Below are 6,138 nucleotides of genomic sequence, written 5' to 3'. Positions count from 1 at the left end.
GTGATCTTTTTAAAATAAGCAAAAGTGGCGTAAGCAAGTGATGAATTCATTCCAAAAAATGGGAGTTTGGTTTTTTGCAGTACTGAAACTTATAGTTGAAATGTAGTAAAAATCTGAAAGGCCTGGCTTTCTCAATTCAGTTGACGATAGCATTTGGCATTTTCACTTTTGAATTTCCCTTTAATTTAGTTATAATTGTAACAATCGAAGCGTTAAGAGATTTAGAACAAAGATCTACCGTTTTTTAAGGTTTACTTTTTATTTTGCTATAACCTGTCTAAATTACTTCAATTCAGTCTAATCGGAATTGTATTGAAATCAAATTGCAATAAAATTTGAGAAAAAATTATTTTGGAGTAAATTGAAAGTGCTCAAAAAGCATTAATAACTTGTTCGTAACAACAGCAATTAAAACTATTAGCATTGCTCCGTATTGGTTTTTGATAAGACTCTTCGTCCAAAAATCTTGACGAAGTTGTTAGATACATCACTGGCGGATCTGTATAACCGCTCAAGTATTACTCGGAATTAAATTTTAATAAACTCTTAACAATTATCTGGTTGTATTCTCTCGCGCTTTCTTTTCCCAACTACAGGAATCCTAATGACAATGAGCTCAGATTTTTGTTTAAACAACCTGTTAAGGAAACCATAAACTGTTTTCATTGTCCGGCCAAAAAGCTAAATAAACAAACAGCATTCATGGTGTATTATTAGTGGATTAATTCGTTGGTATTTTCATTTGTCATTTGAACTCTTCACAATAGTAAAACTAATGTAAAATATGTTAAACAAAAGTTAGAAGCATATAAGATAGCGGTTGTACCACTTTAATGAGATATTCGTATACTCTCTTGTAAGAATTCAACTCGATAACTTTGTTGTTGCTTTTATATGTAATTTTTTTGAAAAGAGAGCAGAACGAAATGAAGGCAGCTATTATTAAAGATAAAGACAATAACATGATCGTCCATCCACCTCTGTTAATGAAGATAGCAACAAAAAAGTTAAAAAATCAGTGCTTGTCGTTTTGGCATAAGAAAGATAGAGGAACTCAATATCTCTTATGGATCGCTTTTGGTCAATGTTTTGACCTGATGCGTCAGCACTTTCTAAAATGATTTTGACTGACTTTTTGGCCAAACACGAAACGAGTGTCATCGTTCAGATACCGTATTCGCCAGATTTGGACTCCTGTGACTTTTTTCTGTTTTCGAAAAATCCGTTTTGAGGAAGCACTATGAGTTCATTGACCCAATATTTAGTTAGTTTTTTTTTTAAATTTTTTAATTTCTTTTCAACTGTTCAAAATTATTTCGGAGTTCTCGCTTGTGTTGACGTTGAAACAAGTCCACAGTGCCAGAGCAAGATGCCAGCTGTCCGACAAGTTGCTGCTCGTTACATGCTTCGTCGCTGCTGCCGATATGACCGTTGGTAATTTACGTGTACACACACGCATACAAATGCATAATGCGGCAAGTGTGAGTAGCAGCTAATGCAAATATGGGCACGGTCATAAAACGGCAGCAAATCTGTGCGCGTTCTGCATGAAATGTCCAGCGACGCTACAGTCCGCGCCCGCATTTTACTCGCCATTGTGCCACATGTAGTATTAAATAGAATAGGCTTCGTCCAGTGTAAGGAATAGTGACTAGCAACAACACTCGTTCAAAGAATTAAAAAAAATATATGTGTGTGTATATATGTGCGTAGGCAGAGCAGTAACAATAGCTACATCGTTGGTTTTTAGTGAAATTGACTTGGGCAGTAAATGCCATGACTCGCATCTATTTCGCGCTGCTCCTACTCCCAGCCAAATATGCAAGTATGCTTGTGCTGGTCCAGGCAGTATTATAGCCTCTTTTGTTTTGAGTGGGTACTTTAAAGCGAATTCCATAGTAAATAGCTGGCGAACGCGAGAAAGCGAATCATTTTGATGGTATTACAATCTGCGGCGGAGTTCAACAGTCGGTAGCGCTGCAAGCAGTCAGTGGCCGCTTAAGTCAAATTGTGGAAATATTTCTGGCGATTGTGCAACGGCACACATATATATCTCCTGTACATATGTACATGTATATATATACATATATATACATATATATGTACATGTATATATATACATAATAGGGGCTTTTCGATACACTTTTGGGTAATTGTCTGTTCGGGACGCTAAACTACGGTAATGAACTATCACTGACGCGAACAATCGATGCAAATTGTGATGCGTGCAACTTATATTTTTGCCCTTAGCAAAAGCGTTTTTAAAAAAGGAAAACAAGCCGTTGCTTCAACTTCGCCTTCTTACAGCAAAAAGACTTCCTTTATTTTACACTTAAGCCTATTTATACTATTTACCATTGTTTACTAAATATGAATTTTATCTTGTGATGAAATTCTTTAACCTTGAGTCTATGGGATTGATTTTTAGTTATTATAAGAATCTGATACCGAAATCTGTTTACAAATAGTGATTGGCGATATTTTGCTTAGAGTTACTTTTCAATTAGACTATTGTGTTTACTTTACAGTTAAGTGCTATGTGTGAGCGGTGGCGTTAACTCCCCCACCTCTAAGTCGAAGCGTCCCGTCTTCGAATATAATGCTGTTAAATGGTTGATTTGATTTGACAACCTCAATAAATTTTCTTCTTTTTCTTTAGATTTTTTTAATTGAATTTGAGAAGTAATGTATATAAAAAATTTATAAGCAAAATAAACCAATAATGTCATTGACGCTATAATAGTAATTGACCACCAAATGGGATTATTGTTTATTTCCTGTTTTAATGGTGTAAGTATATTGAAGTTGTTTAATCGCAAATCTACATTTTTTGTTTCAATATATTCTTTTATAAAAAATGTTTTAAATTTTCCTTCTTTTAAATGATTAATGATTTTTCCTGTTGGGTTTTCATATATTTTACTATCAATTGTTACATTATCTTGAAAAGTTACCAAATAAACTCCGTTTATTATGTGATTATTAACTTTATGTTTTCCAGATACTACTATCGCTCCATCTTTTATAATTTTTATAGACTCATTTTTTTCATTAATTTTTGTACAATTAGCATGCTTATTATTTAACATATCAGACAAACATGTATTATTTGCTTTTATCATACAAAATGCATTATTCAATTCATTTTTACAAAATTTTACGGAATAAAATTTATCTTGACATTTTATTATTTCATTTTCAATAAATAATTTTCCATCGCTTTGTGCGACAGCTATTGCTTTAAATAATTTACATATGTTTTTTACTTTTGGATATTTAATGTAAATAACTATTAAATTGTTTTTTTGTGCAATTTTGAAATCTGATACATCCATAAGATCTGATATTGATACATTAACTTTTTCTTCGTTTATTATTTCTTTTATTTCTGCCATATCTAAAATTAATGGATTTAATATCCCTACTTTTGACAATGCAATTGTTTCTACTGTGTTTTCAAGTTCATTTATTATTAGTTTATTCCTTTGTCTTAAAACAGTTTTTTCATTAGAGCTACCTTGTAATTGTTTTAATATTTGAGTTAATTCCGTAATGGTCTTAAATAACTGTGAATTAGTTGTAAATTGTTTATTATTATTTTCTATTAAATCATTTACTTTATTTGATATTTGCATAAAATCATCATGGTCAGGTGTACCTGTAATCCATTTCCAAACTGTCCCAAGCTCATTAATACCTCTTTTTGATCTATTATCAATTTTTAATTTTTTTAATAACGTTTCTATCATTTGCATTTCAAAATCCATATTCAAATCTTCAAATAATTCTATTTTCTCATTGATTCTATAGTTTTTTATAATGTTCTCAAATAGCGATAAATTAGTCAAATGATATAGTGATCCATAATTTTCAAAAATTGCTGCATTTTCCTCCTCTATTAGTATATAGTGTTCCCTTGTATAATCAATTATATCCGATGTGATAATTGTAGCATACAACATCAACAATACAATTTGTTTATGTGTCACCATTGTTTCTATAAAATTATAAAATTATACTTTAATATTATCCTTATGAATAATTCTGTTTCTGCTTTGTATTTTAACCCTATTTCCTAAATCCTCTATTACTATTTGTTTTTTATATTTGGGCTTTAATTTATTTCTTTCCCCATATATTTTTTCATATATAACTTCCCCTCTATGATAACTTTTTTGAATCTGTTTTTTATTATGGTACTTCAACATTTTTTCTTGAGCATTTTTTAATATTTCTTTCATATTTCCATGTTCTTCTTTGTTAAATAAAACATTATAAGGTTTTTTATCTGTTACCGAGTGTACTGTTCTGTTATACTGCTGAACTGCCCTCATAATTGATTCGTAATCATTTATCAAATTATGTTCTTTCTTCAAACATCGAGAAATCTCCACCAGTGTCGAATGGACCCTTTCTACTTGTCCATTGCTAGTACTGTGACGTGGTGCACAATAATAAATTTGTATATTAAATCTTTCCATTAAAGACTTGAACTGTATCGTACTAAACCCCGGTTCGTTATCTATAACTATACTTTTAACATCTGGAAATGTCTGCAAAAGTTCCAAAACCTTATCTTCTAAATTTAATTTATCTTCAATACACTTGATAACCAAATATTTGGAATAAGAATCCAAACACGTAATAAACTTTAATTTTTGTGCAAAAAATATATCGATATGGAGTTGCTCTCCTTCTTTTTCTGGTATTGGTGCTTCACCTATTGGAATCAATTTCGGATGCCTTTCATACTTATTACTATTACATATATTACAATTTCTCGCATATTGCTTCAATTGTTTTACCATTAACGGCCAATAATATTCTTGCCTAATTTGAGCCAAATTTTCTCTATAATTTCTATGTGCTCTATTATGCGTTTGCTCAATAATTGCCCCCTGATCCTCTCTATTAGTCACATCATTAGCGAATAACTTTGTATAAAAAAATTTTATCGCTGGAAATGCTTCCCTTAACACATTTTTTATTTCATAAAGCACTTGAGGTGTGCAGTGTATTCCCGTAACTATTTTTGGATTTATATATTCTTTCAAAACACCAATTATATTTTGTGGTATGTCGTACTCGATTAAAAATCGCTTATTATTAAAATAAGAAATCGTCTCCAAGACTGTTATTCTTGCTCCATCATTAATCAATATTTGTTGTTTAAAATGATTTAATGGTTTCTTTGTTTCGTGAATGTGATACTCATCACTACTTTCTGCTGAATGTTGAGTATTCGTTACTGAATCACCTGAACGATTTGACTCCTCAGAGCTAGTTATGTTATTTAGTATCTGTCTTGACAATGCATCAGCAACGACATTTGTTGCCCCTGGCTTATAAATAATTTTTGGTGAAAATTCTTCAATAAACGATCTCCATCTTTTAATTTTAATATTTGGATTCCTTTCAGAAACCGCAAATGACAAAGGTTGATGGTCAGTGTGAATTTCCAAATCACTAACACCGTATAGATAATTTCTTAATGTTTTTAGTGCCCACACTATGGCAAATAATTCTTTTTCATTTGTTGCGTAATTCAGTTCTGTAGAATTTAATGTTTTTGATATAAATATAATGGGCTTACCCTCCTGTGATAACACAGCTCCCAAAGCCACATTCGACGCATCAGTAGTTAGAATGAACTTCATATTATAATTAGGTTGCGTTAATTGCACCTGTTGAGACAATAAATTTTTCAATCTTTCACAAGCAGTTATGCCACTCTGATCAAGATCAACAATTTTCTTCTTTGACAAGTATTGAGAAATCTTTCCATTTTCTCCCTGTAAATATTTAGTTAATGGCTTCGATATTGCCGCATAATTTTCTATAAATTTCCTATAGTACCCTGTTAATCCCAAAAATCCTCTCAACTGTCGTAATGTCCTTGGTACTGGGTAATTCTGAATAGTTTAAATTTTTTTTGGATCTGTTTTAATAATATCCTTAGCTACTACATATCCCAAAAATTCAACTTCCTCTTGATAAAACTTTGATTTTTCAGTCGATATTTTCATGTTTGCCCCCCTTAACATTTCAATTATCAAATTCAAATGGTTTTTGTGTTCTTTTAAACTTTTTGAAAAAATTATTACGTCATCAATATACACATGACAGAACTTCCCTATA

This window comes from Bactrocera oleae, chromosome 4 (assembly GCF_042242935.1).
Source record: "Bactrocera oleae isolate idBacOlea1 chromosome 4, idBacOlea1, whole genome shotgun sequence".
Taxonomy (NCBI): domain Eukaryota; kingdom Metazoa; phylum Arthropoda; class Insecta; order Diptera; family Tephritidae; genus Bactrocera; species Bactrocera oleae.
The sequence above is the reverse complement of the archived record's forward strand: the minus strand, read 5'-3'. Positions refer to the sequence as shown.